At 38.4% G+C, this 15,707-nt stretch overlaps 1 protein-coding gene across 5 annotated transcripts in view; it reads left to right on the top strand.

Moving 5' to 3' along the window:
* The window catches only part of PDE4DIP (phosphodiesterase 4D interacting protein), a 204,184-nt gene that overhangs the window by 52,400 nt on the left and 136,077 nt on the right, over positions 1-15,707 (top strand). Inside the window, exon 1 of one of the 5 annotated variants that reach the window (XM_061183604.1) lies at positions 15,320-15,349. The exons of 3 other annotated variants lie outside the window; for them this stretch is intronic. The gene's annotated coding sequence lies outside the window, so the exon portion shown is untranslated. Of the gene's footprint in view, positions 1-15,319; positions 15,350-15,408; positions 15,450-15,707 lie in introns of those variants that run through there. One more of the 5 variants, XM_061183603.1, reaches the window with a different exon arrangement.

Here is a 15,707-nt window from a genome sequence, read left to right as displayed (position 1 = left end):
GAAGCAGATGTCAAAGAGATACAGGCCTGGGCTGGGCAGCCAGGAATCCATCTGTCTTAGTCCATTCAGGCTACTATAACTCAGACTGGGTAGCTTATAAACAACAGAAATTTATTTCTCACAGTGCTGGAGGCTGGAAGTCCAAGATCAGGGCACCAGCATGGTTACCTTCTGGTGAAGGCCCTCTTACTGGTTCATAGCTGATGCCTTTTCACTATGTTCTCACATGGCAGAAGGGGCTAGGGATCTCTCTGAAGCTTCTTTTATAAGACATGAAACCCAAAGGCCCATCTCCTAATACAGTACCATCATCTTTGAGGATTAGGATTTCAACATATGAATGGGGGCGAGGGGGACACATTCAGACCATGGCACCATCCTTACTTCACTTATCCCTGCAACAAATACTTGATCACTTCAAATAAGATGCTATTCCTATCCTTAGTAATAGTCTATTGGGAAGTACAGACATTGCATTACTTACAATATAAGGTGTCCTTATGGTAAAGATAAGGACAGTGTACTCTGAGATCTTGAGAATGTTTAATTTTATTAAAGGACAGAGAAGGGCCTCCTACAAGAGGACACCTCTCATGGGGCTGCACATTGAGTGAGGTCTTCAAAGTTGAGTTAGATTTTACCAGTTAGAGAAGGAGATTATAATATTCCAGATAAAGGGGAAATTTGGGTGAAAGGAAGAGAAGTATGTTCATGTATAGATCTGATAAGAGACTGGGCTAGAGGGATGCTATGGTCTGAATGTTTGTGTTCCCTCAAAATTCATATGTTGAGATACTAACCCCTAAAGGTGATGGCATTGGGAGGTGGGGCCTTTGGAAGGTGCTTAAGTCATGAGGGTGGAGCCCTTATGGATGAGATTAGTGCCTTATGAAAGAGGCTCCAGAGAGATTCCTAGCCCCTTCCACCATGGAGGATACAAGAATTCTGTGACCCAGAAGAGAACCCTCACCTGACCAGGCTGGCACCATGATCTTTGACTTCCACCTTCCAGAACTGTGAGAAATAAACTTCAGTTGTTTATAAGCTACCCAGTCTGTGATATTTTCTTAAAGCAGCCTGAACAGACTTAGTCAAGGGAGGTAAGGAGGGAGACTTAGAAAAAGGAAAGAAGTAATATTAAAGATACTTAATCAGTAAAAATTAATTGATCAGTTAATGTGATTGCTTCTGAAATATTTGTTGATGTAGGAAATTCTAGGGAAAAGAGCCTTTGATTCCAGAGTAAGTGATAATAGACTAAAAATGTAAATACTGGCACATTATGGAAAATACATCATTGGTCAATTAAGAAGTGAAAGTGACAGCATCTTTCTTCACTATATTGGTGCAGGAGGAAGGGGCAAAGGGAACAGAGCTTTGAAGATATAGTTTTCTTTCCTTTTCTTTTCTCGCATTCTGTATCCCCGACCAACAGTATGAGTGGGGTTAGAGAAGGATAGGCAGGGGGAAGGGGTCAGAAATAGTGACAGAGATGAGCCTACTCAACTTTACATTGGTAGAAGTAAATTAATAGGTATTGTTCCGAATGATAAAAGAGTTTTGCTTAGTATGTATGCTTCATTTGTACTTTTTGAATGAGTGAATGATTTAATTAATTTTTAAACCTTGTCAGCTTTGTTTTAAAGGCGCTTCCCCCTGCCCCCCCCCGAAGATACATTGATGGAGTGATCTCTATTCTTTCCAGAACTGTAGACTTGAGAAGTGGGTTAAGTGCTTCTCATAAACTGCCTTATTTTGTCTTTATAAACCTGCATGAAACAAGCATCACTGTTCCTATTTTCAAGTGAGGGAATCAGAACTCATAGAGATGGTGACTTTTTCAGGATCATGGGGTTTAGGTACCATGATTACAAAACCTGGGTCATTTTACATAGTCATATGTCAAATGGCCATAGTCATATGTTGAGAAAAATTCTTTCCTATATGTTTTCTCACTGATCACAGCACCCACCCCACCTCCAGCATCTCTGGGGTGAGCGAGACTAGAGCAGCACGTAGATAACACTAGCTAGCGTGTGTTGATCACTTTCTGTGTGTCAAGTAGTGTGCTAATTATGTGCAGTATCATCTCATTTAATGCTCATGGAAACCCTGTGAAGAAAGCATGATTATTACACCAGTTTACAAATCAGGAAATAAAGGCACAAAGAGTACCAAAGGAACTTACCAAGCATCTCATAATGTGCTGAGAATACTCGTCATTTTTGTGACCTAAAATAGTACTTTCTATGTTGGTGGTAATAAAAGTGCTGACTCATATAGGCCTGGAATCATGAGCTCCTCCTATTTAGATGGGCACAGAGTGCAGTTCTATCTTCCTTAGGTAAACTGTAAATCCACTTTTAGCTCCCAGTATTCTCCATCACATGCTTTCTATTCCATGAATTCTGAACTGCTTGCAATTCAAAGTTGTTTCATACTTCCAAGCCTTTGTTCTGGCTGTTCCCGCTGCCTAGAATAATTTTTCTCTCCTCTTCTTTACCTGGTTAAAGCCTACTCATCCTTCATGTTTCAGTTCAGGTCCAGTTTTTTGTTTATTTGTTTTTCTTTTTAGGATGCCTCCCCTCATTCTCCAGTCTCAAAATATATACCCAGACTCTAGGCAATTCAGAGGCGGAAAGCCTCTTGTTCACCTTTTTCTAGTCTCTAGAACCTAGCATAATGCTGGTACATAGTAAGTGCTCAGTAGATGTTCATCAATTAAACTAAATTTGTTGAAAAGTGTTGAAGATTAGGTGTTATATTGGATTTGTATTCCCCCGGCCTCTACTTCAGTATTCACTGAGTATATTCACAGTAAGTAAAATGATTCTAAAGAGGGTATTGGTATATTACTTAATTGGTTAGGATAGGAAACTGAGAAGTCAGGAAAAATACATTTATTTTTAGAAGTCCAATGCGCTATCCATTGTACTACAGAGCCAGGTGGGAAAAGTACATTTATTTTTAATGGTGAGTTTAAAGGGAGATAACTGTCTACCTAAACTGGGATCATAAAATTATAAATGTAAAGTAAGAGAAAGAAAGCAGAGACCTTTTGAAATATTTGACAGGATTTATTAAGAAGATCATAATAATAGCTAACAATAATATTTATTGAGTGTTTATTAAACACTAGGCACTTTTTAGACATTTAACACATTTTATTTCAGCTCTTTTTCAGTTCATTTTCCTAACTTATGAGATAGATATTAGATATTATATTACATCCATTATATGAGTGAAGAGACCAAGACTCAAAGAACTTGATGAAAGCTATTACAGGTATAAAGTGGCAGAGCCAAGATAATTCCAAGAGTCAAGGTTCTTGGGGAAATGAGAGGACCATTCAGAGAAGGAGAGGTTACATTAGTGCAATGTGTGCAATTTGGTTTTATGCAGAGAATCAAAATGGCAAATGCTATATACAGAAAAGCCATGGAAAGGGTAGGGGTCTGTGGCTTTAAGGTCTAGAGGAGGCCTCCACTGCCCTCCCCTGTTTACACATTTTCTAATAATGTTGTCTTTCACATGAAAATGCCAACAAGACCAGCTGCAATGTTTGCTTAATTATAGTCTGAAGCTAGCTTTTCTGGGCAGTCTGAATCCAACCACAGTGAGTCAGCCTGTTGAGGCCCCACCCATCCTGGCAAATTTTTCCACTTGGGTCTTGAAGTCTAGGGGGGTGGGGTGCGGGGAGTGAGTCCTAAAAGAGACTTTTCTACCTTTATGGAGATCTGAGTTATCACGGCCTGGGTTTCCTGTTCTAGTTTAGGTGAGTCTGGGTCATGTCACTTCTGCCTTTAGGTCCAGCCATTTCAAGTGCTTCTTGAGTTTCTCTTTAATTACAGCCTTGGAAAATGAAAGCTACTGGTGAAGTACATTTTCTTTCTTTCTTTTTTTTTTTGAAAATGGCATTTATGTTCCTCAAACCACAGTGCCCTAAGCATACTGGTTTTGGTTTCACTAGTGTCTTGAGACTTTCAAAAAGTTATTAGATGAGAAGGGAAGGGGGGATAAATCTGAAACTTTCAGCAATCATAAGCACAGGATTTTTTCTTTCCTGTTAAACATGACTTTTCAGAGGGATTCCACACAGTCATTCCACAGAACTTCGGCAACATTTTCATTCCTAAGCAACACTGCCAAAAATAGGCATCAAATCAATCACATTTTTCTTAAGAACTATGAATTAAAGGAATGATTCTGAGTGCTGTAGAGGATGCAGAGATGTATATGAGTTACCATTCTCAGAGAGCATACACTCTGATTAGGGACATGAGAAATTTAAATTACACGAAATTTAATTTAAGTAACACCTAAGGCACCGGTGGAAGAGATCACAAGATTAGAGTAATTGCCAATCAAATGTATGTCTTTAAAACCTAGATGTTAGGACAAAACATTTTTTCTAATTTGTATTCATACGTATAGTTAAACTTTACAAAGTTATAAATATTGGCTCACATTTGGTTACACAATTAACAAAGTAACTTTATCAAAAAGAATGAACTTACAAAAATTGAACAACCCTGAAAGTTCTGGAAGGTATGGTTACCAACACAGAAAAGAGCAATCACTTCCACAGAGAAAATGGCACTTGAATGAGAATAATCCTTCTTATTTTTTGTTATCTCCTCTCTGTGTCCTCATTAGAACTTGTCTTCTCCTCTTCACTGTATGAAGAGAAGCTCTGTCTTTCTTCCTATGGACTTGAGGAATTTCCATTCCAATGAAAAAATTTTAAAATAACAAAAATAATGATATCAATTAATATTTATTGAGTACTACAGTGTGCAGACCTCTGTGAATGCACCTGACTTGCATTATCTTATTCAGTTCTGAAAACAGTCTTTTGAGGTTGGTACAACCATTATTTTCATTTGTACAGGGAGGGACACTGAAGCTAGGAAAAGACTAGTGATTGCTAGAAAGTGCTAGAGCTGGGATTTTAACAGAAGTGTACCGATTCCAGAACCTGAACTCTTAGCCACAATTTCATTATGCCACTCTATGTACAGCTGCTCCCCGTATTCATTTGTTTGTTCATCTACTCAGTATATGGGTACAATCTATGTGCCAGGCCTGTTCTAGCTTTTACATGCACAGTGATCAAGTATGAAAAGGTGTGTGTTGAAGGATGAATGTCTCAGTGTTTTTATACTAATAAAATATTAGAAACAATCTATTATTCATCAAGGCAAGGATTGATTATTTCAGCCATGGTACACATACAACAGAGCATCACAGAGCAATGTACTGACTTGGAAGGATGTCTGTAATAATAATAACAAATTTAAGATTAAACAGCAGAACAACAACAATTTGAATATTGCATAAAATAAGATCTCTTTAAAAAAATTTATTTTTACACAATTTTTAAAAGTTACTTTCCATTTCCATTATTAAAAATATTGGCTATTTGTTATACAGCACATCCTTGAGCCTATCTTACACCCAACAGTTTGTACCTTCACTCCCCCACCCCTATACTGCCCCTCCCTCCCCACTGGTAACCACTAGTTTGTTCCCTATGTCTGTGAGTCTGCTTCTTTTATGTTAAATTCACTAGTTTGTTGTATTTTTTAGATTCCACATATAAGCGATATCATAGTATTTATAAGATCTCATTTTTGAGGGAGAAAAACTAGAAATGTCTGGAAGGATATACACCAAAATATTTAAAGTGATTAGGTCTGGGTGATAGGATTAGCCATGATTTTTACCTTCTTTATAAATTTTGGATTATCTGAATTTTTAATAATGTGCATTCCTTTTATTTATCTAATCAGTCAACAAATATTTCTAAAGTGCTTACTGTATACAACATAATGTCTTAAGCACTGCACATACAATAATGGATAGGCAAACATGGTTCCTGCCCTCATGGAGTTTACAGATTAGCCAATTACAACAGAATGTAATCATTACAATGCTGTGGAGGCACTCAGGAGGGGCCCTTACCCAGACTTTAGGGTCAGATGGGCTTCCTTTAGTAGGTAATATCTAATTCAAATCCGTACAGGCTAGTTGGAGATAGTGAAGTCAGAGCTGAATGGAAATTGAAGAGGAATGACTTTCCAGGCTGACACTGCTACCCATGAAAAGTCCTAGAGGCAAGAGAGAGCAAGTTCAGCAACAGGAGGCTTTTTGTCATGGCTGGAGCACTAGAGTATAGAATGGGGTTCAAGCTGGTTTTATCTCCCCCTACCACCTACTACTCTCGGTCAAAGCTTTATTGTTACTGCCATGGTTATTCATGGTATCACTGTGAACTCAGTTCTTATGCCTAGACAAAGTCCTAATTGTGCCTTTGAAATCACCTTCTTTCCTAGAGAAGGATGGAGAAAGAATTAATGAAAATCTGGAAAAATAGGTGAGGCCATAAATTGGCACGTTCCCTTCTGAATACTAAAAGCTCAGCAAATAATCTTCCTGGGTTGAACCAGTTGTGAACAAACAACACCAAGTCCTGCTCTTGTTGGTCGGGCCAAACCGTAGGAGAATCTAGTTTGGAGCCTAGGAATCCTTGGGAGCTCCCAGCATCAGTGCAGCTCAACTGTCGTTTTGCCATGGAACTCATTTAACTGTCTCTGACAGTGCTATTTCTGGCTGGGCCATTTATTTTTGGTGACCAGGGAAGTTGTTATTTGTTTTGTTTTGTTTTTATATAGTTCGTAGTGCTCCAATATGATGATGACAACACCCTGTTATTCCAGGATCATTGGGGGTGGTGTGGGTGTGTATCTATGGTGGGGGAAGGCAGCAGGAACATCACTGGAACCCCTGCCATTTATCTACACAATGATGCTGCCTAAGACAGGGTTTATTTATTGACCTGATATAATAGCTCTGTTGTTAGCTGTCTTGCCATCAGGCCACTTATTTCAAGAAAAGGCTGTGTAGAGGATGGGTATCAGTATGCTTCTGAGTTTAAGGGGAAAAAATTGAATGATATTGTTAATATTTTAGCATTTAAAAGACTGAAACTTCAGGGATTATGTTGAAATTTCAGAAACAGAGTTTCAGAAGAAAGATTTGTTTATTGTGCAACCCAAAAGAAAAAAAGCCAGATGTTTGTAGAGTTCTCAGTCTGCTTTCTGAGGCAGGCATCAACAGCTGACTTCTGGAACACTGGACAGAAACCCTGTGTGGAAGTGAAAGGGTTGATGAGTGGAAGACCAAGTTGATTGACTTCGATTGACATTTTCCTTATTAGAATGTTCGGCAGAAGTTATGCATATTCTTCAGGTCAGCCTAATGAGTATGTTTTTCCTGTCAAAATGTAGGGTGGATCATGTTTTCTTTCTGTTTTATTTAAGAATTGTAACAAAACTTTAACTTTTGATAGAACATAGTAATCCATGAGTATTTAATATTGAGGGCCACTTAAAGTATACTTTATCTAGCCTTTATGTTAGGGCCCCATAATCTAAGTAGGACTAATATACATTTAGAAATGGTCAGTTCTAAACCATTTGCTTTTAACTGAATTGAATTGAATTGAACTTGAATTGAATCTTTATCATAAAAAAATCCTTTGTAAAAGGCAAAGGACTGGACATGTTACTTCTCCCAGCTTTGGTTTCTTTCTTCTTTTTTAAATAACAGCTTTTTTGAAATGTAATTTACATGCCATAAAATTCACCCTTTTAAAGTGTACAATTCCATGTTTTTTGTGTATTCAGTGAGTTGTGCAACAATTACCACTATCTAGTTCCAGGACATTTTCATCACCACCCAAGAAACCCATCACACCCATTAGTAGTCATTTCCTGTTCCCTCTTCCCCCAGGCCCTGGAAACCACTCATCTAATTTCCCTATGGATTTGTCTAGTCTGAAAATTTCATATAAATAGAATCATGTAATATATGACTTTTTGTGCCTGGCTTATTTCACATTATATAATGTTTTCAAGGTTCATTCATGTCGTAGCATGTGTCAGTACTTCATTCCTTTTTATGACTGAGAAGTATTCCATTATATGGATATGCTAAACTCTGTGTATTCAATCTTCTGTTTTTGGATATTTGGGATGTTTCTGCTTTTTGACTATGCGAATGATGCTTCTGTTTTGTGTGGACATATGTATCACTTCTCTTGGGTGTATACCTAGGAGTGGAATTGTTAGGTCATATAGTAACCCTATGTTTAATCTTTTGAGGACTAGCTTTGGTTTAGTCACCTTGAAAATGGAGAAAACTACGTTTTATATAGGTTCAGGTGGTCAGATCCTCTGAGGTCACAAGCAATATTATTTATAATGAAGGATACTTCTTGAAAAGATGCAGGGACCTAAGGTAGAAATGGAAGTACCTTATTAGTCACAGGGGAATCCTAGGTTCACAGGGGTCATCTAGTGTCATGATTAAGGCCCTGATGAGTATGAAATATGGGTCACACTGCTGGAAGCTGTAGTCTGTGCTCCTCCACTTTCTAGCTAAGCAAATCAGCTAACTTCCTGATGTCTTACTTCCCTGGAGTATAAAATGGGGATAATAATATCCAATCCACTTACTTCACAGTGTTGTAATGAAGATAAAATGAAATAATACATATATGGAAGTGCTTTGTATATTGTCAAATCCTATACAAGTGATTGTTGTTGTGAAGATAGTGTAATTATATCTAATTAATTTTGTAATACAAGTCAAAGTCATTCAAAACAGCCAGTAATTAAACTTTTGTATTTCTCCATCTTAGATTTTACCAGAAAAGCATAGGGACTCCCAGACACATAGATGTATTACAAATAAAATATTTATATGTGAAACAAACCATCCTCCTCCTTCTCCTTGCCCCATCCCTTCGTGTCTATCCCTGCCGTCTAATCCAAAACAAGTAGGGTTCCTGGGTGCTAAAGAGCGGGAAGCACTCTCCAGCCATTGGTGTGACTTTCCCACAGGTCTGTTTTGAAAATGTAACAGTTAGCAAAGCCTGTTGAGGGTCATCCTTAGGTCCCCAGTCGTTGTTGCTGCTTTTGTCTTGGAATATCATATCCTTTATGCTCACTTATCTCCTCTTCCTCTTCCTGCGCAAGGCAACCAGAGCACTCAGTCTGAACAGGTAGACTCCCACTACCTTTTAGGGCTCTACCATAAGAGAGCTGGTGGGGTGCTCTGAGATCTTTCAAAAAGTGACAGCTCTCTCATTGTTGCTGCCTTTGGTAATATTGTTTCTATGAGAAAATATGTTTCAAACATAGAATCTCAGGATGGCTAAAGACCTTAAAAGTTCTCCAGAACTAACTCCTAGTGGATGTGTGAAATTCTTAACAATATCCCTGACAAGTGGTTCTTTAGTTTCAGTTGATTCCTTTTTGTGCCAGGAAATTTACTATCTCTCATAATGTAAGTGCTAAGTAAATATTTGATGTATGAATGTATGGATGGAGTGTGGCAGTAAGTTCATTACATCCAACTCTACTAGAGAATTTATTCTTATATTTAATTGAAAGCTGCCTTCCTGTAATTCCCAGTTTCATTCCATTTAAAATAGTTTTTTTTAAATAATAAACTATTTCACAGACAAGAACATACAAAGAACAATAAAACACTTGTCCATGTATCCAATGTCTAAATTTTTTTTTAAAGATTTTTTTGATTTGGACCATTTTTTTAAAGTCCTTATTGAATTTGTTACAATATTGCTTCTGTTTTATGTTTTTTTGGTTTTTTGGCCACAAGGCATGTGGGATCTTAGCTCTCTGACCAGGAATTGAACCCACAGCTCCTGCATTGGAAGGCGAAGTCTTAACCACTGGACGGCCAGGGAAGTCCCCCCGTATCTAAATTTTAACAAATATTATTTTCGCTCTATTTGCCTCATATTGAAAAATAAAAGTTCACATTACAGATGCAATTGCAACACTCTTAATAGCCTACCCCAATCTGACCTCCTGACTCCTTTCCTACAGTTAATTACTATTAAGTATTTTTCCAAAAGTCGCACAATTAGAAAATAGCAGAGCTGAGATTTGAACCCAGATCTCCTTGGTTCAAAAGCTATTGCCCTTTCCACAATTCTGTGCTATCCCACCTAGATAAATATGTATAATAGTGATAATATTTATTGCCAGTTTGTAAGTGGATAGTAAAATGTCAAAGATTGCTTAAAACACTATTCTCCTGTTCCTCTGCTTACCATATTAAGTTATTTAAGAATATTTTTATTTTCATGAAATGTAAAATTATGAATTATCACAGATATCAAATTAGTGGAGTTAAGTGGCAAAAGTTTCATTATATTTGAAAAGAATGTGTCAATTAAGATGATTAATCATTTTTAGTGGAGTGGAACTGTATTTTTAGGAGAGGGATTGGTAAGAGATTAATATGTTTTCAAGCATTTCCATTGTAAGAACTATCTGGGGGGTCTGAATATGATTAAGCAAATTGAGGCTGAGTTTTTTTTAAAGGCTGACTTGACAATCGGTTATGTTAATGGGGCATGACATACAACAGCTGGGTTGTAATCTCCTACTATTGTTGGCATTGATTGAGTTCTTATTAAAGTCTTATTTCCAGTCTGGACTAATACATTAAGAAGCGGTGGGAAGAAGAAATTAAGGAAGGAGCAGGGGAGAACTGTTAACGTTTGGAAAAAGTATTTTCAGAGGAGAGTAAAGATTTTCTATATACTACATTAAAAAGGAAGAACAAAGATAGAAGCACTGCCCCTTGCTCAAGAACCTGCAGTGTTTATTTCCTAAGCAGTGCAGCGCTTATCCAAAGCTCTGAGAGGCCCTGATTTAGGAGGTCTAGTGAGCAGCCCAGGTGTGTGTGGTTTTGTTTGCTAAAGCTACAAAACACAAACAAGTAAAACGAAACATAAGCAATAAGCAAATAAAGTAAGTAGTAAGTAGTTCCTCACCCTTCATTCAAACTGAGAACGAGGATCTGCTAAAGGAACAAACTCAGGCTCCTCATCCTGACTTTCAAGATCTTTCTAAAATGGTTCTTCACTTCCTGTCCTCTCTGCTCACCCACTACAGGACAGCATGTGCCCTTTGTTTCAGTCCACTTGGTCCTCTGCACCTTTGCTTACGTTCTACCTGCCTAGATTGCCTTGTATTCTCCCTCCAGCCTATACAAACTTGATTCATCCTTTAAGGAGAGCAAAAATGTCACTTCTCTCTGGAACCTTCTCTGGTAGCCTCTCTTTCCTAATTTCTATAGTTTTTACTATTTGTACAGTTCATACTGCCCTTTGATTATTATTTATCATATATTATTCCCCATTTATTCAGAACTCTTGTACATAGTTCAGATTCTGCATTGTACATTAAAATTATTCTGTTAGAAGAATTAATTTTACTTATAAAATTACCTTTAGATATGCTCTTCCTCCTACAAGATCTGCATAATCTTGTATACAGATTAAATTCCATTAGGATTAAATCCAATGAAGTCAAAGTCAGCAGGTTAGTTATTCATCCATTCTTTTATTAAGTATTTCTCGAGCACCTACTATGCGCCAGGCACCATTCTGGGTACAGGTGATATAGCAGTGAACAAAACAGGCCCATATCCTGGCTTTCTCATGGAGTTCACATGCTAGTAGGGAGAGACAGACAAGAAACAAAATAAATAAGTAAATATAATATTTTAGAAGATGATAGTGCTATGGGATTAAAAACAACAATGAAGGGAGACATGGAGGGCTGGGGTGAGGCATAGGGTGAGTTACAGTTTTAAATAAGGTGGTCACCTCATAGAGGACGTGACATTTGATCAAAGACTTGAAGAGGGTGAGGAAGAGAATGCAGATAAGTAAAGAAAGAGCATATTATTCAGAAGGATCAATAAGCTGAAAGGCCTTGAGGAGGGAGGGTGCTTGGTGTTTTTGAGAAACAGCAAAGAGAAACAGTGTGGCTGGGGCAGAGTACGTAGGGGAAGAATAGTAGGAAAAAAGTAGAAGAGAGGGTAGGGGAGAGGCTCCAGATTATGCAGGGCCTTGGGACTCATGGGCTAACAAAACGACTGACTTAGCCTTTCACTCTCAATTAGATGGGAAGCCATTGGGGGTTTCCAGCAGAGGAGCAATCTGACATTTTGTAACCCTCATAGTGATATGGCTACCATGCTAAGAATCGACTATAGGGGAGCAAGGCTGGGAGTGGGGAGACCAGTTTAGGGGCTATTCAAATAACTCAGAGGAGAGATCACAGTATCTTGGGCCAGAGTGGCAAAGGTACTAGTGGCAGTGGTGGTAGATAGCTTCTCTATATGTGTTGAAAATAGAAATCTTGATAGACAGATTTACAGACAGATGAGATGATGTGCGTGAGAAAGAAGGGTCAAGAATAGTTCAAAGGTTTTGGCCCAAACAACTGCAAATATTGGTGGTTACAAACTGAAATGGGGTCCAAAGAGGAAGGAACATGTGTGCTGGGAAAAATTAGGAATTCAGTTTTATATATCACGAGTATGAACTGTCTATATTCAAGTAGAGATTTCTACTAGGAAGTTAGGTGTAGATGGGAGTTCAGGAGAAAAGTCAAGATGGGCATATAAACTTAGCAATTTAAGTGAACAAAACATTATTTTTCTAGTCACCATTCTAGCAGATGTAATTTCTTTGGAACCATTAAAACAAACTTTTCTATATCATTGGAAAGTTATGAGAATAATATTGGGTTGGCCAAAAAGTTTGTTTGGGTTTTTTCGTAAGATCTTACCCGAACGAACTTTTTTGCCAACCTAACATAAGCAAGCTAGCCCATATTTAACAGATCAAATCAGCAAAAAATGAAATATATATGCAGTAATTATCTATTCATTAATTTAACAAATATTTAGGGAGTGCACCCTAAATATTCTGCAATGAGAATACAAAGACACAAAGTATGCCTTGCCAGCCCTCAAAACACTCTAGTCTGATTGAGGTGATTGTATACTGCACAGTGGGAAGAATTAACTGGAGAGGTCTTCTAGACAATTGTGGGAGCTGAAGGAATATAGAGAGACATATAAGTCATTGACCCTTGGGCAGCTTACAGACTAGTTGGAGAGGTAGACACATGAAAAAGTTACAAGCTCTAAAATGTGTAAATAACCCTGCAGGACAACAGAAAAGCAGTACCATGAGGCAGCATATGAGCACTTGCCAAACGTTAGTATTTGCCTTAGGAGCTCAAGAGGAAAAAGTTTTTCCAGTCTGGCGTAGCAGGGAAAGCTTTGTTTGGGTGGAATTCAAACTTGAGAAAGTGACTTGAAAAAAGAGGCAGGGTCTCCTGAGAGGGTGTGATTTTTTTTTCTTTTATACTAAGAGTGATGAGATGCCTGTGAAGGAGTTTTAAGTAAGGGAGATGACAGGATAAGATTTGAGTTTTGAAAATAATGTTTTTAAAATAATGGGTTTTTTTAGCTTTAATAAGGAGAAGAACTAGCTGGATGAATTCTGGCAGACAGGATAGACACTGTTGCAAAAGTTTTTGCCATGAGGTTTGTCATGAGAATGGCACATTCAAGTTGAACCACTTAGCAAAGAGCCGGATATGTAGGGCTAGATCTTGGGTGAGACAACTCAGATGGAGGTTTGGGGACTGTTTGGGAGGCAAAAGTCAAAGCCCTAAAAGTGGATAAAATCTCTAAGGGAGAAAGTGTGAAGAGAAAAAAATCAGAAGGCTAATGACTAATTATCATTTAAGTAGTAGCTTTAAAGAGCCAGGAAAAAAAGAAAAAAAAAACAACACAGAGAAGAGGCTAGAGAGATAGGAAAAGAACAAGGGATCACAGGGCATAAGAGAAAATAGGCTTAATGTGAAGAAAGAAATATATAGGTTGGATAAGAACACCTGCATTCATATGCAATTTTACTTTCCATAAAGCTTCTATTAAATTATCTTACATGATGAAAGAATCCAAGTAGACATCAAAAGCATGATTAAACACTAATCTAGAATCTGGCACCTGGTTCCCCCTGTGCAAAATGGAGGTAATAATAACCAGGTTATTCCTCTAGGAGCTTAGACCAGGAAAGGGCCTTAAAATCACCGTTTCCAACCACTTCATTTTATAAATGAGGACAGTTAGGCCTCTGGAGAAGTGTACTCCCAAGGTCATATGGCGATTTAGTAACAAAGCTGGGACCAGAAAAGGATCTTCTTGAGTCTTATCTTAGACTTTTCTCTTCCTCACTGTCTCTAACTAAGCCTAGGTGAAATTCATTTATTCTAAGAGCACAGATTTAAAGAAATTAGCTAAATGCATTTTAAATGTGTGCATCTTTTAAAAATGAAGAATATATTGTCTTAAGTTACCAGTGGTCTAGGTAAGAAATGTGTTGCCTACTTATAACCCAGCTCTAGTTGAGAGAATGCTCAGTTCTCATTATGCCCTCCTGAGGCCACTTTATTCACTCAAATTTTTTCTGTTTTTCAAAGCAAAGTGCAAGTGCAACTCCTAGTCGAACCTTTCTTTCTCTCACCATCCCAATGAGAATGAATCACTCTTTCTTCTGGGTTCCCACAGATTCAGTATTTTTCAAACTTTAGGACAAAACTTATTAGTGGGTCATGGAATCAATTCAGTGGGTCACTCCCAAAAAGAGGAATGGAATAGGAAATATCAGAGTGCATCCTACATAGTGACGGTTAACATTGCTTTGGGGAACTTTTACTTCAGTTGTGTGTGTGTGTGCATGCACTGGATTGCAGTGTGAAATGTAAAATGTTTGAATAACACAGGCCTGGAGGATTATAGTGTAAAACATATGCACCTACATCTCCATGGCCACCTATTTCTTGGAGGGCTGGGACTGTCTTCATCTTTGTATTCCTCATGCCCAACATACTACCTGCTGTGTACAAAAAGGGAGGTTGATTGGAATTATTATGAAGAGTGAAGAAAGATTTAGAAGAATGAAGAGCAGGTAGGTTGGGGAGGAAACTTGAATTGTATAAAGTTTTTGTTTCCTTTACTTTGGATGTTAATATTAATTTTTTTTTCAAGCTAGTGTTACTGCAACCAAGAACCTGTGTTTGGTATCTGTGCTGTGGGGTTGTCTCCCAATCACCTTCAGTGTCCCGTGTGGTGTGGTATAAATAATACTTCCTGCTAATGTTGCAGCTGTCATTCAAGGATCTTAAATTGCTTTAGGAGCAGGATCTGGTAATGAGTGCCTAGCTCCACTTGGCAGGTGCCGGAGTTAAGAACTAGTGACTGGGTAAAATCTCTGGGCTCCAGCCTGACGCCTCCCTCCATCACCTCCCACCCTCTTTTCGCCCTCATCCCTTAGAGGGAGGAAACTTTGACCCTGCCTCCTGGAGCTTGTGTAACTGGTAAACAGATTTTGCAAAGATTCCACTGAACTAGAAGATTGGCCCTTTCTTTGGAGGTGGCTCAGGTGTGTATGGGGGGAGGGGCATGGTAATAAAGGCTATTTCTTTAACTGCCTCAGGGCTTGAAAGGTCCAGGGAGAAAAACTGGGAAGGAACTGATGAGAGGTGAGCTTCTGGATCATCCAAGGAAATTAGAAACCCCTCTGATCAGTCGTTCTTTAAGATTTGCACCTGACAGAAGGGGGATATTTGATACGTGGTCACCATTTTGTGGGCCATTCTGTGTCCTTGCAACCCAACCATCACCTTGAATTACTCCCATTCCCCATTTCCTGGAAGCTTCTGAGGGTCAGCCCCCTCTCTTTTCTGAGAAACTGTTAACTGCCTACAGTTGGGCCTGAGAGGCTGAGGGAGGGTGAGAGC

This window comes from Eubalaena glacialis, chromosome 3 (assembly GCF_028564815.1).
Source record: "Eubalaena glacialis isolate mEubGla1 chromosome 3, mEubGla1.1.hap2.+ XY, whole genome shotgun sequence".
In the NCBI taxonomy this organism is placed as follows: Eukaryota; Metazoa; Chordata; class Mammalia; order Artiodactyla; family Balaenidae; genus Eubalaena; species Eubalaena glacialis.
This window is presented reverse-complemented; position numbering and strand designations above follow the sequence as displayed.